At 44.7% G+C, this 26,881-nt stretch overlaps 1 long non-coding RNA gene across 1 annotated transcript; it reads left to right on the top strand.

Moving 5' to 3' along the window:
• Positions 1-18,191: 18,191 nt before the first annotated feature.
• On the top strand, positions 18,192-22,890 carry LOC142295715 (uncharacterized). The gene is made up of 4 exons (XR_012751533.1): positions 18,192-18,263; positions 20,117-20,153; positions 20,187-20,290; positions 22,741-22,890. It is a non-coding gene; the product is annotated as an uncharacterized LOC142295715 (long non-coding RNA).
• Positions 22,891-26,881: the final 3,991 nt, after the last annotated feature.

Below are 26,881 nucleotides of genomic sequence, written 5' to 3'. Positions count from 1 at the left end.
CTCTGCTCCATCATCCGAATAATGAAATAAATGTTACAGGTTTCAAAATTATGATGACACAATTTTTTTTTTTATTGTAACAATTTACAAAACAGAAAAGAGCTGTATCAATGTGGTATCGCTGTAATCGTACAGACTGGATGAACAAAATTGTTATATCAGTTTTAGCGCATGATGAACGGCATAAAAAAATATATGAAAATAATTTGTGAATTGCTGTATATCTGTTAATTCTGTCTCCCAAAAATCTGTATAAGGGCTCGCTGACACACGGGTATAATTTGGACAAATTCAGTCTGATAAAATAAGGGACTGCACTCAGACCCATTATTCAGTGAGGCAGAGCAGATCTACGATTTTCTTTTCTCAGCTGTAATCAGCAGAATGTGATTTGACTCCAAAATTGGTGCAAAGTGAGAAAAAAAATTGGATGTCAAACACACCATCAGTACAAGATCTGATTATACAGATACAGTACCAGTCTGTAAGATGGAAAACTGTAAATGCTCCTGTAAAATATTAATAACTGCTGAGTAAAAAAAAAAAAAAAAGGATTGTTTACAGACAGTACATGGATGACAAAAGGAACGCACAAATGCGTGTCAATTATGATTTTGTGCACCTCTAAAAAGAAGAGAACCGCCAAACAGACAAACTGGGGGACAAAGTGAATCTGTCTACCTCATTATAGTGAATGAATCTTTCAAGGTTTTGTCTAAATCCTGTTTTTCATAGATTTAGATGGAGATAGCGTAGCGCACAGAATGAATGTACAGTTAGCCAAAAAGCAGTAAAAAAAAGTTCTTAAAACCAAAATGCTACCAATAAAAATTTGAAATTCATCCAAAGTAAAATAATCCCTCACTCAGTTCCATGATTTGTCAAAGAAATATAGGGGTGATTCCACGTTACTCGAAGCACAAAGGCTTTGGAGAAAACAATATACCTCCCCACCCCCAATTAACTCAGTAAAATCTGCTCTACCAAATCCAAGCGACCCCGTCCTTCTGAGTGCCACAATGTAACTGAACCGAAGTCAGCATCCACATATTTAACATTACTGTAGTGAGGAGAACCCTCTTATTTTACAGGATGTGTGAAGCATGAATTGTGTACAATCTATGGGCACTAAAATGTATTGGGCACTACAATGTATTGTGCACTACAGTGACATGTTAGTGACATTTAGCAATTTTAACTCTGTAACATCCACTGCATGCTCTTTTCTGGAAACACTTGTGTAGGCAAAATAGTCACTAGATGATATCCTACTGGGGTGTAATTTCCAAAATGGATAATCTCTTTCTTTATGCTTTGTTCTGGTGCATAGGGGCTCTGAAAATAGAGTCTTCAAACTATTCTAGGAAAATCTGTGCTAGAAAAGTCAGATAATAATGCTTCTTGCCTCCTGAGTTCTGCTATAAGGCCAAACATTGATCTCAGGTATTGTTACATTCAGAAGAAATTGTGTAACAAACCTTTGTGGTCCATTTTCTCATTTTAACCCATCAACCCTTTCTTCTTCTGTTACCCCTTGTAAAAGGGAAATATGTAGGTCTAAAGCATCATTGAAATAATGTAATACGTTGGTTCATCGTCACAGTATTAAAATATTCTGTGAAGCTCATGTGGATTAAAAATACTTACTACACAGCAAGCTGAATTCCTTAAGGGGTGTAGTTTAAAAATGGAGTTTATTTTTGGGGTTTCTCTGCTGTTTTGGCATCTTAAAGGGTGCTTTAAACGCTGCGATATCGCTAATGATATATCGTCGGGGTCACATCGTTAGTGACGCACATCCGGCCCCGTTAGCGACATCTCAGCGGGTTACACCAAGGAGCAATGATCAACGAGCGTAAAAACGTGAAAAATCGTTGCTCGTTGACACAAATATCGTTGCTGCTGCAGGTACGATGTTGTTCGTCATTCCTGCGGCAGCACACATCGCTACATGTGACACCGCAGGAACGACGAACATCTCCTTACCTCCTTCCACCGGCAATGAGGAAGGAAGGTGGTGGGCAGCATGTTCCGGCCGCTCATCTCCGCCCATCCTCTGCTATTGGACGGCTTCCGTGTGACGTCGCTGTGACGCCGCACGAACCGCCCCCTTAGAAAGGAGGCAGTTTTCCGGCCAGAGCGACGTCGCAGGGAAGGTAAGTCCATGTGACTGGTGTTAGCGATGTTGTGCGCCACAGGCAGCGATTTGCCTGTGACGCACAACCGACAGAGGTAGGTACGCTCGCTAGCGATATTGGTACCAATATCGTAGAGTGTAAAGTACCCTTAAGGCTTTGCTAGTGTGATATGGGGTCCACAATCTAATCCAGCCACCAAAATTGGAAAATTCTGTAAAATTCAAATGGTGCTCCTTCCTTTCAAGCCCTACTGTGCGCTTAAACAGTAGTTTCCCACCACATATGGGGTATCGGCATATTCAGGAGAAAAATGTAGGTCTAAAGCATCTTTGAATTAATGTAATACTTTTGTTCCTTGTCACAGCATTTAAAAAAATTCGGTGAAGCTCCTGTGGATTAAAAATACTCACTACACAGCAAGCTGAATTCCTTAAGGAAGGTAGTTTAAAAATGGAGTTTATTTTTGGAGTTTCTCTGCTATTTTGGCATCCTAAAGGCTCTGCAAATGTGATATGGGGTCCACAATCTATTCCAGTCACCAACATTGGAAACTTTTGTAAAAGTCAAATGGCGCTCCTTCCCTTTCAAGCCCTACTGTGCGCTTAAACAGAAGCTTTCCACCACAGATGGGGTATTGACATATTCAGGAGAAAAATGTAGGTCTAAGGCGGGCTTTGCACGTTGCGACATCGGTAATGTGTTACCGATGCTGCAGCGATAGTCCCGCCCCCGTCGCACATGCGATATCTAGTGAAAGCTGCCGTAGCGATTATTATCGCTACGGCAGCTTCACACGCACATACCTGCCGTGCGACGTCCCTCTGGCCGGCGACCCGCCTCCTTCCTTAGGGGGCGGGTCGTGCGGCATCACAGCGACGTCACACGGCAGGCGGCCAATTGCTGCAGAGGGGCGGAGATGAGCAGGATGTAAACATCCCGCCCACCTCCGTCCTTCTCATTGCAGCCGGGAGGCAGGTAAGGTGATGTTCCTCGCTCCTACGGCTTCACACACAGCGATGTGTGCTTCCGCAGGAGCGAGGAATAACATCGTACTTGTCGCACCATCGGCATTATGGAAATGTCGGAGGCTGCAGCGATGATACGATAACAACGCTTTTGCGCTCGTTCATCGTATCAAAAAGGTTTTACATGTTGCGATATCGACTGCGACACCGGATGTGCGGCACTTTCGATTTGACCCCATCGACATCGCACGTGCAATGTCGCAACGTGCAAAGCCGCCCTAAAGAATCATCACATTAATATAATACTTTGGTTCCTTGTCACAGCATTAAAAGAATTCGGTGAAGCTCCTGTGGATTAAAAATACTCAATACACAGCAAGCTGAATTCCTTAAAGAATGCAGTTTAAAAATGGAGTTTCTTTTTGGAGTTTCTCTGCTGTTTTGGCATCCTAAAGGCTCTGCAAATGTGATATGGGGTCAACAATCTATTCCAGTCACCAAAATTGGAAAATTTTGTTAAAGTCAAATGGCGCTCCTTCCCTTTCAAGCCCTACTGTGCGCTTAAACAGTAGTTTTCCACCACATATGGGGTATTGGCATATTCAGGAAAAATTGCACAATAAATTGGGGGAAAGGTCTATTTTATTACACTTATGAAAATGAAAAATTTGAGCCAAAGGAACGATTTTGTGGAAAAAAATTACATTTGCATTTTTGTATCACATTATTATACATTTTTGTGACGCACCTGTCGGTACAAAATGATCACTACACCCCTAGATGATTTCCTATAGGGTTGGGGTGTAGTTTCCCCACGTTGAATCCCTTGTGGGGGGGTTTCTGCTGTTTTGGCACCTTGGGGACTCTACAAATCTAACATGGTGTCCACAATCTGCAAAATTGCTCTCCAAAAATAAAATAATGCTCTTTCAGTTTCTGACCAGATGGGGTATCGGTGTATTTAGGAGAAGTTGCACTACAAACTGTAGGTTCCATTTTTTTCTGCTACCATGGTGAAACAACTTACTGAATGCAGTTTTGAACACTTTGAGGGGTGCAGTTTTCTCAGGAGGTATGTGCCCAACAGTGATCACTATCCAGGTGGATGCCATGGCATTCATTCACCACAGGGACTGACAAGGTATATGATACTCAACAGTGGCCCTCTGTATAGAAAAGGACTTTCTGCTGCACTTTCCTACACAGTTAAACACTATGCTGGCACATACCGGCCAAATCAACACACTAGCCATCTGTTGAAAAGGTACAAAGGCAGGGAATGTTCCTAGAGATACAGCTGGAAGCAGAATTCACAAGTTCAGGGTTGTAAGACACTGGGTACAATAGTTGGATGTAATAGAAAGAGGAACATGTCACCGCCTGCCATCAGAATCCTGAAGACACAGGTGGTCAAATCCCCCCGAGTAACTGTAAAAGAGCTGCAGCAAGGCTTAGGGACAGCAGGTGCTGAGGTTTAAGTTTGTATAGTGAGGCACCTACTAAACATATGGTGGTGGCTTGGCAAGGCATGGCAGTGGCTCAGTGATTCCTACATTGAATCATGGTGGTGACCTGATGATACATACAAAGAATCATGGTGATGGCTCTGTGATGCCTACAGTGAAGCATGGCAGGGGCTCAGTGATGCCTACAGTGAAGCATGGTGGTTGTTCAGTGATTCTACAGTAAATTATGGCAAAGGCTTGGAAAATGCCTACAATGAAGCCTGCTGGTGGCTTGGTGATTCCTACAGTGAATCATGGTGATGGCTTGATGATGCAAACAAAGAATCATGGTGGTGACTACGTGATGTCTACAGTGAAGCATGGTGGTGACTATGTGATGCCTACAGTGAAGCATGGTGGTGGCTCGTGATTCTACAGTGAATTATGGCAAAGGCTTGGTAATGCCTTCAATGAAGCATGGTGGTGACTTGGTGATGTCAACAGTGGCTAAGTGATTCCTACAGTGAATCATGGTGGTGACTTGATGATGCATACAAAGAATCATGGTCGTGACTACATGATGTCTACAGTAAAGCATGGCAGTGGCTTGGTGATGCCTACAGTGAAGCATGGTGGTGAAACCGTGATGCCTACAATGAAGCATAGTGGTGGCTCGTAATTCTACAGTGCATTGTAGAAGGGGCTCAGTGATGCCTGTAATGAAGAATGGCGGTGGCTCTGTGATATTTTGAGGCTGCTTTGCTTCCTCTGGAACTGGAAACATGGAGTGTGTGGGTGGAAGGCAAGATGGATTCTAACAAGTATCAGGAAATCCTGAGAGAACACATCATAGCTGCTGTGAGGAAGATAAAGCCTCATAGTCCACCAAGACTTGGTTTCAGAAGAAGTCCAGGATAATTCTGGTGTGGCCATCATGGTCACCTGACGTGAACCCCCCCAAAAAGCTTTGGGATGTAAAGAAGGTAATTGCAGTACGCAAATCCAAGAGTATTAGTGGACTGGAGGCCATTACCCATGAGGAATAAGTGGAGATTCCTCAGGATTCTTGGCAAAAGCCGGTATCTGGCTATGCATCATGTCTGCAGCAGGTTATATCAGCCAGAGCGGCTCTACTGTCTATATATCTATCATCTATCTATCTATCTATCTATCTATCTATCTATCTATCTATCTATCTATCTAGCCCTCTATCTAACTATCTATCCCTCTATCTATCTATCTATCTATCTATCTATCTATCTATCTATCCCTCTATCTATCTATCTATCTATCTATCTATCCCTCTATCTATCTATCAATAGTCAATACTGTATAATGAATCATTACTCACTCTTCTGGCCGATCCTGTTGGTGTTCTCGGTGGGTTCTTCTTGGCCGCTTTGTTCCTTACAGGTGACACTTCAGTATTTAGCAGAGACTATTTCCTGGTTCCTGACATCTTGTCAAGTATTTGCCCTGTAGCTCATCTCCTCCTCTCTTATGATCACTAGCTGCTATCACTTTCATGCTTTGTGTTACATGTGACATCCCAAATGTTAAAACAATATTAAAAAACATTCTGGACCCAGGATGTAGCACATTTGGTTTTTCCATATCAGTCTGATTGTTCCGTAAATTCATAAACAGTAGTACAAGTCCCTGCCATACAGGAGAATAGTAGAGATGAGCACATCTTTTGAAAGTCGAATTTCGTGATGTCCCCGAATGTTACCGAAAAAATTGATTTGCAGAGAATATATTCACACTCATTTCAAAACTGGAAAGTTTGTAATTGCTCATAAAATACACGTGGGGGAGAAAAGAAAAAGAGTATCCTGCTAACCATGAGAGCTTACACTCTACAGAAGAGAGAGGACCCCACTGACCATAAGAGCTTACACTCTTCAGGAGAGAGAGGACCCCACTGACCATAAGAGCCTATACTCTACAGGAGAGAGAGGACCCTGCTGACCATAAGAGCTTACACTCTACAGAAGAGAGAGGACCCCACTGACCATAAGAGCTTACACTCTTCAGGAGAGAGAGGACCCCACTGACCATAAGAGCTTACACTCTACAGGAGAGAGAGAGGACCCCACTGACCATAAGATCTTACACTCTACAGGAGAGAGAGAGGACTCCACTGACCATAAGAGCTTACACTCTAAAGGAGAGAGAGGACCCTCCTGACCATAAGAGCTTACACTCTACAGGAGAGAGAGAGGACCCCACTGACCATAAGAGCTTACACTCTACAGGAGAGAGAGAGGACCCCACTGACCAAAAGCGCTTACATTCTACAGGAGAGAGAGAGAGGACTCCACTAACCATAAAAGCTTACACTCTACAGGAGAGAGAGAACCCTGCTGACCATAAGGCCTTAGACTCTACTGGATAAAGAGGACCCCACTGACCATAAGATCTTATACTCTACAGGAGAGAGAGGACCCCACTGACCATAAGATCTTATACTCTACAGGAGAGAGAGAACCCCACTGACCATAAGATCTTATACTCTACAGGAGAGAGAGGACCCCACTGACCATAAGATCTTATACTCTACAGGAGAGAGAGAGAGGACAACATTGACCATAAGAGCTTACACTCTACAGAAGAGAGAGACGTCCCCACTGACCATAAGAGCTTACACTCTACAGGAGAGAGAGAGACTTATCCACTGACTCTGGACATGGAAAAACAAACTGTGTTCCGTTGGGAGCCGCTGATCTGTGATGTGGCAGATATTAATCACCACTGTACAAGGTGTGAAAGTGCGTAAGATACTGCAGGGCATTATAGGGAGGCCGCACAACAATGCAAAACCACAATACCCGCTCTCTGAAGCTTCAGTTGTGTGGGAAATTGTACTGGACAAGTTTTTTTCCGTGAACCACAAATCAAATCTCAAAATGTTGGAATTTGCGAGGAATATTTGGTCCGTTCATTTCTAGTGAATCTCTCTTGAACAGATTAATTAGATGAACTGGTCCAAGTAAAGGAAGGAAATTAAGCATATACAGTAACTGGTTTGCAGTCTGTTGATAGGGAAACACATAGACCTGCAGTGGAGCTGTGTACACAAAACAGTAAACTCTTTTTTCCTCTATTTTTAATTTGGACCAGTTGGAAAGTTTCTACACAAACACTACACACTTGAAATAAATGTATTTTAGACCCTAGAGAACCATTTACCCTTTTCACAACTTGGCAAATTTTAATTTTTTTTTTTTACTAATTTTTTTTTATACTTTTCTCCCAAGAGCCATAGATTTTGTTTTTGTTTTTTTTCTAGCCGTTTTTTTTTTCTTTCTTTCTACAAGTTTTAGTCTTTATTTTTAAATGAAAAATGGGATGATTGAAATTTTTTTTTTTTTTTATATATATATATTTATAAGAAAATGTATATATTTTAGATATTTATAGACACATTTATTTTTTATATATATTTATATTAAATGTATTTATTTTTTTATATATTTATATGAACATGTATTTATTTTTTATATATTTATATTGAAATGTATTTATTTTTTCATATATTTATATTAAATGTTTATTTTATATATATTTATATGAAAATGTAATTTTTGTATATATGTATATGAAAAAAATATATGAAAACGTATTTATTTTTCATATATTTATATTAAAATGTATTTATTTTTTATGTATTTTTATGAAAATGTATTTATTTTTTATATTTATATCAAAATGTATTATTATATATATTTTATATATTTTTTAATTTTTACTTTATGTTTTAGTCTTTTTAGGGTACTTAATCTTTTGAGTGCTTGATTGTTTATTGTATATACTGTGATACCTCAATGTACAGTACAGACCAAAAGTTTGGAAACACCTTCTCATTCAAAGAATTTTTTTTATTTTCATGACTGAAAATTGTAGATTCACATTGAAGGCATCAAAACCATGAATTAACACATGTGGAATGAAATACTTAACAAAAAAGTGTGAAACAACTGAAAATATGTCTTATATTCTAGGGTCTTCACAGTAGCCACCTTTTGCTTTGATTACTGCTTTGCACACTCTTGGCATTCTCTTGATGAGCTTCAAGAGGTAGTCACCGGAAATGGTTGTCACTTCACAGGTGTGCCCTGTCAGGTTTAATAAGTGGGATTTTTTTGCCTTATAAATGGGTTTGGGATCATCAGTTGCGTTGTGCAGAAGTCTAGTGGATACACAACTGATAGTCCTACTGAATAGACTGTTAGAATTTGTATTATGGCAAGAAAAAAGAAGCTAAGTATAGAAAAACGAGTGGCCATCATTACTTTAATAAATGAAGGTCAGTCAGTCCGAAAAATTGGGAAAACTTTGAAAGTGTCCCCAAGTGCAGTGGCAAAAACCATCAAATGCTACAAAGAAACTGGCTCACATTGAGACCACCCCAGGAAAGGAAGACCAAGAGTCACCTCTGCTGCGGAGGATAAGTTTATCCGAGTCACCAGCCTCAGAAATCGCAGGTTAACAGTAGCTCAGATTAGAGACCAGGCCAATGCCACACAGAGTTCTAGCAGCAGACACATCTCTAGAATAACTGTTAAGAGGAGACTTTGTGCAGCAGCATGGTAAAATAGCTGCTAGGAAACCACTGCTAAGGACAGGCAACAAGCAGAAGAGACTTGTTTGGACTAAAGAACACAAGGAATGGACATTAGACCAGTGGAAATCTGTGCTTTGGTCTGATGAGTCCAAATTCGAGATCTTTGGATCCAACCACCATGTCTTTGTGCGACGCAGAAAAGGTGAACGGATCGACTCTACATGCCTGGTTCCCACCGTGAAGCATGGAGGGGAGGTGTGATGGTGTGGGGGTGCTTTGCTGCTGACACTGTTGGGGATTTATTCAAAATTGAAGGCATACTGAACCAGCATGGCTACAACAGCATCTTGCAGCGGTATGCTATTCCATCTGGTTTACGTTTAGTTGGACCATCATTTATTTTTCACACCTCCAGGCTGTGTAAGAGCCATTTGATTAAGAAAGAGAGTGATGGGGTGCTACGCCAGATGACCTGGTCTCGACAGTCACCAGACCTGGACCCAATCGAGATGGTTTGGGGTAAGCTGGACCGCAGAATGAAGGCAAAAGGGCCAACAAATGCTAAGCAACTCTGGGAACTCCTTCAAGACTGTTGGAAGACCATTTCCGGTGACTACCTCTTGAAGCTCATCAAGAGAATGCCAGGATTGTGCAAAGCAGTAATCAAAGCGAAAGGTGGCTACTTTGAAGAACCTAGAATATAAGACATATTATCAGTTGTTTCACACTTTTTTGTTAAGTATTTCATTCCACATGTGTTAAGGTCCAGTCACACTAAGCAACTTACCAGCGATCCCAACAACGATAGGGATCGCTGGTAAGTTGCTAGGAGGTTGCTGGTGAGCTGTCACACTGCGACGCTCCAGCGATCCCACCAGCAACCTGACCTGGCAGGGATCGCTAGAGCGTGGCTACACGAGTTGCTGGTGAGCTCACCAGCAACCAGTGACCAGCCCCCAGTCTCCTAGTTACAGCACACATCAGGTTAATTAACCCGATGTGTGCTGCAGCTAAATGTGCACAGAGCAGGGAGCAGCGCACACTGAGCGCTGGCTCCTTGCTCTCCTAGTTACAGCACACATCGGGTTAATTGCCTGATGTGTGCTGCAGCTATCTGTGCACAGAGCAGGAGCCGGCAGCACAGGCAGTGAGAGCGGAGGAGACTGGTATCAAAGGTAAATATCGGGTAACCAAGGACAGGGCTTCTTGGTTACCCGATGTTTACATTGGTTACCAGCCTCAGCAGAAGCTGGCTCCCTGCTCACTGCACATTAGTTGTTGCTGTCTCGCTGTCACACACAGCGATCTGTGCTTCACAGCAGGACAGCAACAACTAAAAAATGGCCCAGGACATTCAGCAACAACCAACGACCTCACAGCAGGGGCCAGGTTGTTGCTGGATGTCACACACAGCAACATCGCTAGCAACGTCACAAAAGTTGTTCGTTACCAGCGATGTTGCTAGCGATGTTGCTTAGTGTGACGGGGCCTTTAATTCATAGTTTTGATGCCTTCAATGTGACTCTACAATTTTCAGAGTCATGAAAATAAAGAAAACTCTTTGAATGAGAAGGTGTGTCCAAATGTTTGCTCTGTACTGTATACTGACAATCTCCTATGAACACTAGTTTTGCTGGGCTTCATAGGAGTACAAAGATGGCAGTAAGGGGGGGCCATCTACTTAGGTTCCTGCTTGCCTTGGGACTGTAATGGCTTTGCCATGCAATTGTACCATTTAATTGCGAGCACCATTGAAATGGTTAAACATCAGCGATCAGATCAAGCGCTGATCGCTGTGGTGCACAGCAGGTGGTGACTGTTTAGCACAGCTGTTGACTCCGTTCTCCATTGGCTGTCACCAATACTGCAGCTCGCCATCATTCACATGAATGGTGCAATGCCGGTTACAGCCTATAGATTAGGGTAGCACTGTGTCATATATCCTTTTAAGGGCTAAATAGGGATTTAAATGACAATATATCGTATATAGGAAACTATATAAGCAAAACTGCACTCCAGTGTCATGGACACAACCTATCACTAGACTATAAATCATCTCTGCTTTCTCAGTCATGTCAGTTCATGAGAATGTGAAGCATGTGACATAATCTTGATTCTTCAGTTGGTCCACCGGTTTGATTAGTTAAAGGGGTTTTCCCAACTCTTTATAAAAACAAACAAACTCAACTCTATCATTTCCCTAGAGATTCCGGTGGACCCTGGCAAGATAAGAGTTTCTGAGCCGGACTGACAAGGGATTATAAAGTTGGGGACCATCACCATTTCTTCTCCAGGAGGTTTCCAGTAGATATCGAGTGTCTAATCTCTTCTTCAGAACTTAATAAATACTCTTTTAGTGATCTTGGAGGTTCTGGTCCTCATTGTGGAGATTCAGGGTACATAGGAAGTCTTACGCCCCCTATACACATAGCTGTCGGCCGAGCAGCAGCTATCTCGCCCCACTCTCCAATGCTCCGGAGAGCTCAGCCAAGTCCGACAATGGACATGCCGGATCCTTCTCTTTCCAGAGCTGATGTATTGGGGAACAGATGGGAAGTCCCCATTCACATTAGAGTGTCGTCCGAACCTGTTGATAACAGTGCGCTCCACCGAAAGTAGACTAATGTGTATGCGGAGCTCTACTGTCAATGCTCCCTGGGAAAAAGCATGCAAGTAAACTTTTCTCTACCGGTAGATATCTGTTCTGTAAACCACTATGTATATATATATATATATATATATATATATATATATATATATGCAAATGTCATGATGGCTCTCTTGCACTCACTGGATGTAGAGGGACTCAAATGATAAAACACAGCTCCTGCTGGTCATTAAACCTCTTAGATGCCACAGTCAGTAGCTTCCTGCAACTAAGATGTATAATGGTACTGGCTGTAGTACCTGGGATAGTAACTGTCTCTCTGTCTCTCTCCCAGTCTCTCTCTGTGTGTCGCTGTCTGTCTCTCTGTCTGTGTCTTTCTTTGTCTGTCTGTGTCTATGTCTCTGTCTGTCTATTTCTATCTCTCTGTCTGTATTTGTATCAGTCTATCTGTCTCCATCTCTGTGTCTGTCTGTCTCTATCTCTGTCTCTATATGTGTGTCTGTCTGTCTCTCTCTTTCCCCGTCTGTCTCTTTCCCCATCTGTCTTTGTCTGTCTCTTTCCCCGTCTGTCTCTTTCCAGGTCTGTCTCTTTCCCCGTCTGTCTCTTTCCCCGTCTGTCTCTTTCCCCGTCTGTCTCTTTCCCCGTCTGTCTCTTTCCCAGTCTGTCTCTTTGCCCGTCTGTCTCTTTGCCCGTCTGTCTCTTTCCAGGGCTGTCTATTTCCCGGTCTTTCTCTTTGCCCGTCTTTCTCTTTGCCTGTCTGTCTCTTTGCCCATCTGTCTCTTTCCAGGGCTGTCTCTTTCCCGGTCTGTCTCTTTCCCGGTCTTTCTCTTTCCCAGTCTGTCTCTTTATAGGTCTGTCTCTTTCCAGGTCTGTCTCTTTCCCCATCTGTCTCTTTCCCCATCTGTCTCTTTGCCCGTCTGGCTCTTTCCAGGGCTGGCTCTTTCCAGGGCTGTCTCTTTGCCCAGCTGTCTCTTTCCAGGGCTGTCTCTTTCCAGGGCTATCTCTTTGCCTGTCTGTCTCTTTGCCCATCTATCTCTTTCCAGGGCTGTCTCTTTCCTGGTCTGTCTCTTTCCCGGTCTTTCTCTTTCCCAGTCTGTCTCTTTCTAGGTCTGTCTCTTTCCAGGTCTGTCTCTTTCCCCATCTGTCTCTTTCCCCATCTGTCTCTTTGCCCATCTGGCTCTTTCCAGGGCTGGCTCTTTCCAGGGCTGTCTCTTTCCCCGTCTGTCTCTTTCCAGGTCTGTCTCTTTTCCCGTCTGTCTCTTTCCCCGTCTGTCTCTTTCCCCGTCTGTCTCTTTCCCCGTCTGTCTCTTTCCCAGTCTGTCTCTTTGCCAGGCTGTCTCTTTGCCTGTCTGTCTCTTTGCCCGTCTGTCTCTTTGCCCGTCTGTCTCTTTCCAGGGCTGTCTATTTCCCGGTCTTTCTCTTTGCCCGTCTTTCTCTTTGCCTGTCTGTCGCTTTGCCCATCTGTCTCTTTCCAGGGCTGTCTCTTTCCCGGTCTGTCTCTTTCTAGGTCTGTCTCTTTCCAGGTCTGTCTCTTTCCCCATCTGTCTCTTTCCCCATCTGTCTCTTTGCCCGTCTGGCTCTTTCCAGGGCTGGCTCTTTCCAGGGCTGTCTCTTTGCCCAGCTGTCTCTTTCCAGGGCTGTCTCTTTCCAGGGCTATCTCTTTCCCTGTCTGTCTCTTTCCAGGGCTGTCTCTTTCCCTGTCTGTCTCTTTCTAGGTCTGTTTTTTTCCAGGTCTGTCTCTTTGCCCGTCTGTCTCTTTGCCAGTCTGTCTCTTTCCAGGGCTGTCTCTTTTCCCGTCTGTATCTTTGCACGTCTGTCTCTTTGCCCGTCTGTCTCTTTCCAGGGCTTTCTCTTTGCCCGTCTGTCTCTTTGCCCGTCTGTCTCTTTGTCCAGCTGTCTCTTTGTCCAGCTGTCTTTTTGCTGGGCAATGTCTTTCCAGGGCTGTCTCTTTCCCTGTCTGTCTCTTTCCCCGTCTGTCTCTTTCCCCGTCTGTCTCTTTCCCAGTCTGTCTCTTTGCCAGTCTGTCTCTTTGCCCGTCTGTCTCTTTGCCCATCTGTCTCTTTGCCCGTCTGTCTCTTTCCAGGGCTGTCTATTTCCCGGTCTTTCTCTTTAACCATCTTTCTCATTGCCCATCTGTCTCTTTCCTGGGCTGTCTATTTCCCGGTCTTTCTCTTTAACCGTCTTTCTCTTTGCACGTCTGTCTCTTTGCCAGTCTGTCTCTTTCCAGGTCTGTCTCTTTCCCCATCTGTCTCTTTCCCCATCTGTCTCTTTCCCCATCTGTCTCTTTGCCCGTCTGTCTCTTTCCAGGGCTGTCTCTTTCCAGGGCTATCTCTTTGCCCGTCTGTCTCTTTGCCCGTCTGTCTCTTTCCAGGGCTGTCTCTTTCCAGGGCTGTCTCTTTCCCCGTCTGTCTCTTTCCAGGTCTGTCTTTTTCCAGGTCTGTCTCTTTTCCCGTCTGTCTCTTTCCAGGGCTGTCTCTTTGTCCGTCTGTTTCTTTGTCCGGCTGTCTCTTTGTCCGGCTGTCTTTTTGCTGGGCTGTCTCTCTCCAGGGCTGTCTCTTTCCCGGTCTGTCTCTTTCCAGGTTGTCTTGCTAAACTCTCCTAAAAAGGGGCTGAGAGCCCGTACTTACGAAACGCTCACTGATATCCTAATCAGGCACGAATACTAAGATTCTTTATAGCAAGATATTATTTATTTTAATAGCACATGAATAATCAATGGTGCATAGGCATTAGCACTATTTTGTAGTCATAGAATCTTATACAATAACAGAAATATGCATCAACATTACCGTATGTTGTAGCACGCCTTTCTCATTCGAGGGACTCGATTAGTGAGAAGGAAACAACTTGGCATCTGCATCACAGGAACAGTGCATCCATTTGAGCGTCCTGGAAATGTCCCTATCTCATTAAGCGAGTCCTGCATTTTTATAGGAAACTTTGTACGTTGTGTGCACTAAGTGGTGAATTGGTGACCAGCATGTGACAGCTGAGTCATGTTCATGTAACTTGAGCACAAGCTGCTGTGGGCACCAGTAGCTTCCTGCACATTTTGCCAGTTGACCACTGGCTGACCACAGTTTCCTGGAGATATTGCAATGAGCCGTAAATTTTACATGCCAGTTTCCTTACACATGTTTTAAGCTAACCACGAGTTTGCTGTAAGTGGAACTGTAAACGTTCCTTCCTCATAATCGTGGTTTGTTCAAGACCTGTCTGACACGTATTCTTCATCATGGTAAAAAAATGGGTCAGCCAGAGGACATCTCTCTCTGATACTGAATTATTGATGGATCAAATAATATCTGGGATCACTATATCTTTTGATTATGATTCCTATCTAATCACACTCATTCTTCAGTCATATCACATTGGTATCACACAGGTCTGTCTCTTTCCCCATCTGTCTCTTTCCCCCTCTGTCTCTTTCCAGGGCTGTCTCTTTCAAGGTCTTTCTCTTTGCACATCTGTCTCTTTCCAGGGCTGTCTATCTCTTTGCCCGTCTGTCTCTTTGCCCATCTGTCTCATTGCCCGTCTGTCTCATTGCCCGTCTGTCTCTTTGCCCGTCTGTCTCTCTGCACATCTGTCTCTTTCCAGGGCTATCTCTTTGCCCGTCTGTCTCTTTGCCCGTCTGTCTCTTTGCCCATCTGTCTCTTTGCCCGTCTGTCTCTTTGCCTGTCTGTCTCTTTCCAGGGCTGTCTCTTTCCCCGTCTGTCTCTTTCCCCATCTGTCTCTTTCCAAAGCTGTCTCTTTCCAGGGCTGTCTCTTTCCCCGTGTGTCTCTTTCCAGGTCTGTCTTTTTCCAGGTCTGTCTCTTTGCCCGTCTGTCTCTTTGCCCATCTGTCTCTTTGCCCGTGCTGTCTCTTTGCCCATCTGTCTTTTTGCCCATCTGTCTCTTTGGCCATCTGTCTCTTTGCCCGTCTGTCTCTTTCCAGGGCTGTCTCTTTGCCCGGCTTTCTCTTTTCCATTTGTCTCTTTGCCCGTCTGTCTCTTTGCCCGTCTGTCTCTTTGCCAGGCAGTCTCTTTGCCCGTCTGTCTCTTTGCCCGTCTGTCTCTTTGCCAGGCAGTCTCTTTGCCAGGCTGTCTCTTTGCCCGGCTGTCTCTTTCCAAGGCTGACTCTTTCCAGGACTGTCTCTTTGCTCGTCTGTCTCTGTCTGTCTCTTTCCACGTCTTTCTCTCTCTGTCTGTCTTTTTCTGTCTCTCTCTGTCCGTCTCCCCACCAGCATCTTATTACCTCACACATAAGCTTCTTATACTAACAGTTTTTTTTGTGCCTATAGCAACCACTGACAGTTGCTATTAATATCCCACCTCCATTCAGTTTAATGGAAGCAGGATTTTGGAGTAACTGTAAAGTGCGGGGTTAAATTTTCCCGTCAAAACAGTCTATGATGTTCCCTGGGTCACATGAGGTGTCTGTGTAAAATTGCGTAATTGTAAATGCGACGGTGCGGATTCCTTTAGCGGACATACACACATACACACATACATACATACATACATACACTGAGCTTTATATATTAGATTGGTGAGCAGGCACTAGCATACTCGGGTGCTCCATACTCATTACGAATAGTCAGATGGTCGGACAGACTCGATTCCAGTACCAAGTGTAACAGAAGTCAAATGGAAACGCTAGAATTTTTCCAAAAGACCCTCCCTGGAGGAAAGAGAGAAAGATGTGGGGCGAGGACTCAAGCATGCCTCTGGAGCACCTCCTAGCACCCTCAAGCACTTCCAAGTGTCTCAAGTACCAGCAAATGTGTCGCGGATGGGTGCCGCCTCCGCTGCGGCAAAGGGGCTGCTCGAGGGCTCTCGGATCCGGGATCGTGTCTAGGGCTCTCGTGGTGAACGGAACCAGGGCTTGTGCAACCGCCCATCCTCGCAACAGTGAAAAGGGGGTATTTACAGGGGAGTTAGTTTTTTGTCTGTGATGCCACCCGTGGGTTGCGGTGATGGGATGGTGGCACCGCCGCTGCCTCTTGGGGCCAGTGTCTGGGACCGATGGTGTTGGGCAGCAAGGTGGTATCCCCTCCACGGGTAGGGGAGGTGTAGTCCCGGGGCCCAGGTGTAGGTAGGGAGCAGTGCTGGGACGCTGTCGGCAGGTTGGACCGGGTGACACCGGTGTACTCACGATTAGGAATAATCCACACACAGTCTGTACTGTAAACCAAGGCCGGATGCCGGTTGCCGTTGGAGAGGTGTGCTGGTCCCGCACACGGGTTAGCAAGGTAGGGACCCTTCCTCCTGCACTTGTGTCTTGCTGTGTGTTGATTAAACCCACTTGGAATGGGAGAAATCCGCTCCCCTGCAGCTTTGTACGCAGAGGGAGCCGTTGCTCGCAAACTTTGACAAGTGGAATTTTAATGGGTTCTTGGCGGACACCCTATCCCCCGCGTTGGGTTGCTGGTTTGCTCTCTCTGGGCTTCTCTCTCTTCGGAAACAAGGCCTGGTACCTTGTCCCACTGGTCAATTAACAAGGGACCTGAAGCTTGCCTCGTCCTAGGGTCCAGGTACCCCGCCTGTGCACGGCCTCCGGACCGGATTCCCGATGTCGGTACCAGCGGGCTACAACCCTGCCCCAGTCCACTTCAGGTCTCTCGCGACCGGATCTTCATCGCCTGTGGCCCTACACTGCCGTCTGCCACCTATTCGGTTCTCCTGTGGTCCAAGGGCTCCAACACTGACCACAATGCACTTCAGCTCCACTGTCAGACGCCTCACTGTTTGACTCCGTCTGACTAACTCACTAACTACTTACTTGTTCCCTCCCCTTGTCACCTCAAGACCCCTAGATGGGTGTTCCCATACACCTGGTCCTGCCCACTGGTGTGTCGTGGTTGTCATGGGGGATGACTAGGCTTTGTGGCTGGTGTTCCTGTGTGTGGGATGTGGTGTTAATTCCCAAGGAGGAGATGATTCCTGTACACTTGGTGGGGTTACAGTCATCTATGACTATCTGGTTTTGCCAGGGCGCCACAAATGCCTCAAGCACCCGTGAGTGTCTTGAGAACCCGCAGGTAAAATATATCTTTGTACCGTGTTAGCTAGTAGAGATAAAAAAACTTGTTTAAAAAACTGAGAGTCCTCAGTGGTTGATACCTTTTGAGCATCCGCTAGCAACTCAAGTACCAGTGAGTGCCTTGAGCGCCGGCGAGCATCTTGAGCACTAGCGAGTGTCACGAACACCTATGGGCATCTTGAGCACTGCCCTAGTAATGAGCAAAATGCTCAGCATGCTCGCTTATCACCAGGGCCGGATTATAGGAGGGGCAGACGGGGCTTCAGCCCAGGGGCCCCCACCACAAGAGCCTCTGAGGGGGCCCCCACCACCATCTGTGTGTCCGCCATTTTATTAATGTCGCAGTGGTTCAAGACCGCACTGTACCTTTAAGGTATTTCAATCCCGGCCATTACTGTACTGCAGACACGCCCACTGCACGCTGTGTGGGCTGCGTCTGCCAGGATGACGTCACCGCGCTGCTGTTTCTTCCTGCCGTAGAGGAGCTTGTGGGAGGACCGGAGGTCTCAGTTTATCCCGGTAAGTATGAGGTCATTAATCATGGTGCCGGCCGGGCAGGAGGCTGCAGTGAGGAGGGAGCAGGACGCCGCTGATAACTCCAGACCGGTTCCATAGTGTCAGCGGCCACTCTGCTAGTGTGAGTTATTGCAGGAGTGTGAACTGCTGCAGATCAGGTCGGGCTGTCAGTGCCGGGTCATCGGCCTCATCCCTCCCCTGCAATAACTCACACTGATCTCCAGCACAAACATCACTACACAGATCCTGCACTGATCACATCTGAGCCTGCAGCACACATTACACTATATGGCCCATATTACATATAGAATATGTTACATCCTGTCCTGTAGGCCCATGTGTGATCAGTGCAGGGCATGGTATATCTGTGCACATGGTATACCACATCCAGCGTACAGAGTAGTGTGATATACTGTGTACACACATCAGATGGTATATAATAATGTGTATATTGTATAGCATCTGGTGTCTGTATCACAGTATATTGTGTACCAGTCATGTATTCTCCTGTATTCTCCTGTACACTGTACAGGGGCGTACCTTTGGGGGGCATGCGGCATATGTTCCCCTGCACGGCAATCAGGGGGGCACCATTAAAAAGTGTGAGGCAGCAGTATGGTGGGAGAAAATTGTAAGTGGAGAGTATTGGTGGAGAAAAGTGTGAGGGGCATAGAATAGAGCCTGGGTAGTGGGGAACATAAGCAGTATAGAGAAGGGGCAGCATGGTGGCCAGTGTGAGGGCACAGTATGGAGGGCACAGTATGCTGAGGAGGGGGAATGTGAGACTGAGGTGCGGTATAGTGACTGTATAGTGAAGGAGGTAGGCAGTATAGAGAAGGGGAAGCATGGTGGCCAGTGTGAGGGCACAGTATGGAGGGCACAGTATGCTGAGGAGGGGGAATGTGAGACTGAGGTGCGGTATAGTGACTGTATAGTGAAGGGGGTAGGCAGTATAGAGAAGGGGCGGCATGGTGGCCAGTGTGAGGGCCCAGTATGGAGGGCACAGTATGCTGAGGAGGGGGAATGTGAGACTGAGGTGCGGTATAGTGACTGTATAGTGAAGGAGGTAGGCAGTATAGAGAAGGGTCAGCATGGTGGCCAGTGTGAGGGCACAGTATGGAGGGCACAGTATGCTGAGGAGGGGGAATGTGAGACTGAGGTGCGGTATAGTGACTGTATAGTGAAGGAGGTAGGCAGTATAGAGAAGGGGCGGCATGGTGGCCAGTGTGAGGGCACAGTATGGAGGGCACAGTATGCTGAGGAGGGGGAATGTGAGACTGAGGTGCGGTATAGTGACTGTATAGTGAAGGAGGTAGGCAGTATAGAGAAGGGGAAGCATGGTGGCCAGTGTGAGGGCACAGTATGGAGGGCACAGTATGCTGAGGAGAGGGAATGTGAGACTGAGGTGCAGTATAGTGACTGTATAGTGAAGGAGGTAGGCAGTATAGAGAAGGGGCAGCATGGTGGCCAGTGTGAGGGCACAGTATGGAGGGCACAGTATGCTGAAGAGGGGAAATGTGAGATTGAGTTGCACTTTCAGTGATTTTGGTACTGAGGGTGAGGGCAGTATAGAGAGGGGATAGCATGGGGGACATTGTGAGGGCACAGCTCAGGAGGGGGAGTGTGAGGAGGGAGCACAGTATAGACATTTGGAAGTATAGTGGGTACACAATGTAGAGGACGGTGTGAAGCGGGGGCCCAGTACTGTAAGAAGAGGCCATGTACCATAAGAATGACATTGTGTGGGTCATTTTGTGCAGGGAGCACAGTGAGGGGCAATTATTTATTCAGGCGCACAGCGTAGGTCATATATTTATATTTAGGAGCATTATAATCATTCTGCTATTTATTTTAAGGGCATAATGTCGAGATGTGCTGCAGAAGGCCCGGGAGGTCTGCAGGGAGGAGCTGTAGAAGACCCGGGAGGTCTGCAGAGAGGAGCTGTGGATGTGAATAGTCATCATGACGTCTGGACAAGATGGAGAAGAAAGAATAAGATGACTCCGATCAGGGAAGATGTCACCTACAAGGTACCTGGATGTGACTGTATGTGTGTGATACTCAAAGCTTCTCATCAGGACTGTGGTTCCTGTATGGTCCAAAGTCTGATGAATACTGATAACAATTCCCAGCATTTTCTTACAATTGTTGAGGACATACTGGGAGTTGTTAATTCATGTGATACAAATGTATATGGGGATGTGACATTACAATATATTGTTGTAGTAAATTTGGTACTGTAGTCATGTATTGGTGGTTCTGGTGATATATTCGTTTACTGATGAGGGTGCTAGTGATGTATTTTGGTATTGCTTTTGGTTCTGGTGCTGTACACCGTGTGCAGAATTATTAGGCATTTTGTATTTTAGAGGATTTTTTTTATTATTGATCAACAACTATGTTCTCAATTAGCCCAAAAGACTCATAAATATCAAATCTTAATATTTTTGGAAGTTGGAGTGTTTTTTTTTTAGATTTGGCTATCTTAGGAGGATATCTGTCTGTGCAGGTAACTATTACTGTGCAGAATTATTAGGCAACTTAATAAAAAGCAAATATATTCCCATCTCACTTGTTTATTGTCACCAGGTAAACCAATATAACTGCACAAAATTTAGAAATAAACATTTCTGACATGCAAAAACAAAACCCCAAAAAATGAGTGCCCAATATCGCCCCCTTTCTTTCTGATGACACTCAACAGCCGACCATCCATAGATTCTGTCAGTTGCTTGATCTGTTTACGATCCACATTGCGTGCAGCAGCCACCGCAGCCTCCAGACACTGCTCCCAGAGGTGCACTGTTTTCCCTCCCTGTAGATCTCACATTTTATGAGGGACCACAGGTTCTCTATGGGGTTCAGATCAGGTGAACAAGGGGGCCATGTCATTATTTTTTCATCTTTTAGACCTTTACTGGCCGGCCACGCTGTGGAGTAGTTGGAATAATGTGATGTAGCATTGTCCTGCATGAAAATCATGTTTTTCTTGAACGATACCGAGTTCTTCCTGTACCACTGATTGAAGAAGTTGTCTTTCAGAAACTGGCAGTAGGTCTGGGAGTTGAGCTTCACTCCATCCTCAACCAGGAAAGGTCCCACAAGTTGATCTTTGCTGATCCCAGCCCATACCAGTGCCCACCTCCACCTGGCTGGCGTCTGAGTCGGAGTGGAGCTCTCTGCCCTTTACTGATCCAGCCTCGGCCCATCCATCTGCCCATCAATAGTCACTCTCATTTCATCAGTCCATAAAATCTTTGAAACATCAGTCTTCAAATATTTCTTGGCCCAGTCTTGAGGTTTTATCTTATGTTTCTTGGTCAGAGGTGGTGGTTTTTCAGCCTTCCTTACCTTGGCCATGTCCCTGAGTATGGCACACCTTGTGCTTTTTCATACTCTAGTAATGTTGCAGCTCTGAAATATGGCCAAACTGGTGGCAAATGGCATCTTGGCAGCTTCACGCTTGATTTTTCTCAGTTTATGGGCAGTTATTTTGTGCCTTTTTTGCCCAACACACTTCTTGCGACCCTGTTGGCTATTTGCCATGAAACGCTTGATTGTTCGGTGATCATGCTTCAAAAGTTTGGCGATTTCAAGACTGCTGCATCCCTCTGCAAGACATCGCACAATTTTGGACTTTTCAGAGCCCGTCACATCTCTCTTTTGACCCATTCTGCCAAAGGAAAAAGAAGTTGCCTAATAATTAAGCACACCTTATATAGGGTGTTGATGTCATTACACCGCACCCCTCCTCATTACAGAGATGCACATCACCCGATTTACTTAATTGGTAATTGGCTCTCAGCCTATACAGCTTGGAGTAGGACGACATGTATAAAAGTATCATGTGAGCAAAATACTCATTTGTCTAGTAATTCTGCACACAGTGTATTTATGTACATTTTACTGATTCTGATCCTGTACACATGTAGCAAGCCATGATTTGTAAAATGACATGACCGCAAGGGTTTCTACATTATGTTAGTAGCATTAAAGGGGTTGTCCAGGTTTGTGATGAAAGTTTCTATGTGACTGCAGACTTCTGAATCCTCAGTGTGCACACTGCACACTGTCAGGACTCTCCGATGCCAGCAGTGAGAGCTTGAGGGCATGTAACTATTGAGTGAGGCTGCAGACGTCTAATTTGAATGTGGCCGGAAGTAAGCAAATCGCATACTTGCAGTCCCATGACTACTTGCTCATGGCACGGGAAAATCATGACAGTGTGCAGTCCGCAAGCTGTGAGAATTCAGAAGTCTGCGGTCATATAACTACAAATTTTCCTTGCCGAGCTGGACAACCCCTTTAATAATAAAAGTAAGCCCCGTAGCATGCCCAATCCAACAACCTGTAATATACTCAATGTAAGGATTCAGCTCTGCTTGCTAATTTTAAAAGTGGTCACATGACCACTTGCAGGTCATTTTAATACTTTGAGTCACAATTAGCTTCTCTTCCTGCTTCTCTTTATGGGCTGTAGTATTTCACTGAACATCGAGAGAATTAGGAAGAGCAGCTCATCGGCACGTGTGAAAATGGCGTATGAGCGGTCACATGACAACTACTCAAACCGCATAAGCCGTGTATAGAAGGGGGCGCCAAACTGAACTCCTACTCCATGGACAGGAAAACCTAGATCCACCTCTCATAAAGTGTATGGCATACCAAGTACAGACATCAGCTGCTATGTACTACTCCGGAGACAATACAATAGAGAGCACATTGTGATTTTTAGCAACCATTGCTGCCAGTGAGAACTTTCCCTTTCTGTATTTTTACTATTACTTGGCTGTCTTAACATTGGGATCAATAAAAAAATGTGAGTAACTTTACTTTCTGTGTATAAGTGTAAATCTGAATGTGGCAGAACAGGATAAGATCCATGCTCAGTGGATTTATATCTAAATGCTACAGTTCGTGCTCTACTGTTACGGCTAAAAATGTTAACGTTATGGGGCCCCCACCAGATTTTCTTCCCAGGGGCCCCCACCAACCTTAATCTGGCCCTGCTTATCACTAATGACGAGGTTACTGTTACTCCATCACCCCATCCCCCCAACCCAACATAGGAGGGGATGCAAGTTTGGCAAAGATTTAAGAAGTCTGTGTCCTTTATAAGAATTTTTTTGCCTTGCCTTGTTTTCTTAAGTGGCTGTAAACTGGCCTTTGAGATTTACAGTATATATACATTATTGGTATATGCATTTTTCGATATTGTTTAAAAAAATATCCAATAAAATCCAAAGAAATGATAAATGTGTGGCTCCAGGCTGTTTAATCTTGCGGACCGTGCTAAATAGTGGGAAAGTGCGGAGGTAAGAAGAAAGTGTTGACTTTTCCTGATTATCAGCCCTCATGCGTTACTCTCCAAGTAAACTTGTGTAAACCATGTTACCCTCACCTTCCACGCTTCTTGCATTTCATGTAATGACAGATTATTTTTGTGGATTTTTTTTTTCCTCCTAGCAAAGGAGAAAAATAATTTTAGAAGCGGAGGAGGCAAAGACCGGGTCAAAGACGTCACGAAAATGTAATAATAAACAAATAAAATTCATTACATTAGAGGAAACTTGTGTTACTTATTGGAGGGTTACTGAGTAAAATTTGGAATTTTTTTTCTATTTCGGTTTTCCAGAGGAGTCAATAATAATAACATATTAAATCCAGTATACATTTTGTGAAGATTAAGATGGAGGGGCAATGTATTTTCTTATCCTACATCCTTCATGTCACAAGGATGATCTTGGCAAGGCAAGTTCTCCTACATTATTGTCATGGAATTTAAACCCTTCACCCGTGGGCGATTTTCCATTTTTCGTTTATTTTTTTTTTTTTGTTTTTGCTCCCCTTCTTCCAAGAGCCGTAACTTTTTTATTTCTCCCTCAATATTGCCATATGAGGACGTGATTTTTTTTTGGAACAAGTTGTTCTTTTAAATGAAACCATTAGTTTTACCATATAGTGTACTGGAAAGTGGCAGAAAAATTACAAGTGCGGAAAAATTGCAAAAAAAAGTGCGATTGTATGATTATTTTTGGGATCTTTTATTCACTGTGCTCACTATATGGTAAAAGTGATGTGTCGGTGTGATGCCTCAGGTCAGTACGAATTTGTAGATATCAAACATGTATAAGTTTACGTTTATTCTAAGGGTTAAAAAAATTCAGCATTTTGTCCAAAAAAAAGGCGTACATTTTGCACCATTTTCCACGACCCGTAGCGTTCTCATTTTTCGGGATCTATGGCTCAGTGACAGCTTATTTTTTGCCTCTTGAGCTGATATTTGTAACGGTATCATTTTTGTGCAGATGCTACGTTTTGATCGCCTGTTATTGGATTTTGCGCTAAATTTGTGACAAACAAAAAATGTAGTTTTGGCGTTTGGAATTTTTTTGCAGCTACGCCATTTATAGATCAGATTAATTGATTTTATATTTTGATAGATCGGGCATTTCTTAATGCGGTGATACAATATGTGTCTATATTTTTTCTTTTTTTTTAACACTCTAATTTTTAATGGGGCGGATGGGGGGTGATTTGAACTTTTAGGTTTTTTTATTTTTTAAATTTTTTCGCATCCGTTCTTGTTACAGCCAGCGCTGTTGGCTATAACAGGAACTATGTCATGATAGCAACAAGAGTCATCACATGACCCAGTGCTACCATGACAACCAGCAGCTCCCCATAATCGTGTCACGGGGCCTCTTATTGCAGTGGAGAAAGGTGCGCTCCCTGCTGCGGCACTTTAAATTGTGCTGTGACATTTTGACAACGCGATTTAAGGGGTTAACAGGTGCGGGTGGATCGCAGATCCACCCACGCCTGCGAGGCACATGTCAGCTGTTCAAATCAGCAGACATGTGCGGGGGTTACCATCGGCTCACCCCAGTAGCTATTGGTGATCACCCCTCCATGATTTAGGATGTACCGTTACATCCTCGGTCATGAAGGAGTTAACGCAGTTTTGAATTATGGAGATTCTCCAGAAAAGCTACTGTCAATAATTCCAGGTCTGCAAAATTTGGGTTTATAAAAATATTTTAAATCCTAAAATCCAATGACTGATTCTTGTGTTTCTTATGCTCCAACATGCCCAATAATGTATATATATATATATACACACATTTACTGAATATTCAATTTGCAACTTTCTTCGAAATTAATTCTTGCATCTTTTCCTTTTCTCTTGATCCCTTTTTTCTTATAAAAGGCTGCAAATCTTCTCTGTAAAGTCCCCTGCAGTCATCCATCATCATGTTCACGTTCCATTCTCCTTGGTATCATCGTCCCTTCTCCTTGATATCTGTGAAGTCCGTCACAAGGTAGCGCTAGACACTACTTGCGAGAATGTGAATAGAGAGGTAGTCAGACAAGCTGAGGTCAGAAGTAGAGTTGAGCGCGGTTCGCGGTTCGTGGTTGTCCAGTTCGTGGCTCGAGTGATTTTGGGGCTGTTCTAGATCGAACTAGAACTCGAGCTTTTTTGCAAAAGCTCGATAGTTCTAGATACGTACGAGAACGGTTCTAGCAGCAAAAAAACCAGCTAATTCCTAGCTGGCTTTCCGCTGTAATAGTGTAAGTCACTCTGTGACTCACACTATTATGACATTTCAGTGTATAGTGTGCGGGAACAGCGCATTCAGATCACTTTTTTTTTTTCCTTGTCTTCTTTCCCTAAGCGTGCGCGTGTAGTGGGGCGGGCCAGCATGTCAGCCAATCCCAGACACACACACAGCTAAGTGGACTTTTAGCCAGAGAAGCAACGGCATGTGTGATAGGATGTCCATGTCACATGTCCCTGCATTATAAAACCGGACATTTTCCTCCAGCACGCCATTATCTGCCTTCTGCGTCCTTGGTGTCAGACATCACTGGCGCAGCGCCTATCGCCGATACTGCTGTGTACGCTCCATACACAGCGCTGGACAGCATAGGGATAGCACTTTCTATCAGTCCTTTTAAGGGCTCATACTGGCAGGGTCAGAGCCATAGGTGACAGGTCCGTGAAAACACAGTTTAACAGCTACACAAGATGACAGCGTCTGTGTAGCTAAGGTCAGGGATTTCCTCGCTGCATTTCACCATTAGGAGGGATAGAAAGGCAGGCTTCCTTTCCTCTACCCAGAGACCCACAACCCGGCCACTGTACCCTCCTGCCCTTTGCACACTCAAACTCATTGCTACTAAGCCATTATACTAGCAAACACTGAGTGAACTTAGTGGCATCCTAAACGTGGCTGTTGGACTGCTGTATTGCGCCAGTAGTGCAAAGATATTTGCAGCACGTCTGCCTGCATTGCACACTCAAACTCATTGTTACTAAGCCATTATACTAGCAATTTATGCTGCCAGTTTAAGGGCCGTAGTTGCATTGTCAGGGATAATTATTCTTTATTATTCTGCTGTTAATAAAGCTAGACCACCGCTGCAATCTACACCACGTCTCAATTTTTACTACCACATTTTAAGTCAGGGGTGGGGAACCTCCGGCCCGCGGGCCGTATACGGCCCGTGATGACTTTTTATGCGGCCCCCAGGCACATTCCCAGGGACCGCTGTGCTCTGGCAGCAGCCGCGCTTTTCCCGGCTGCCGGCCCTTTAAATCTCACTGCCTGATGCCTTGA

This window comes from Anomaloglossus baeobatrachus, chromosome 3, assembly GCF_048569485.1.
Source record: "Anomaloglossus baeobatrachus isolate aAnoBae1 chromosome 3, aAnoBae1.hap1, whole genome shotgun sequence".
Lineage (NCBI taxonomy): Eukaryota > Metazoa > Chordata > Amphibia > Anura > Aromobatidae > Anomaloglossus > Anomaloglossus baeobatrachus.
This window is presented reverse-complemented; position numbering and strand designations above follow the sequence as displayed.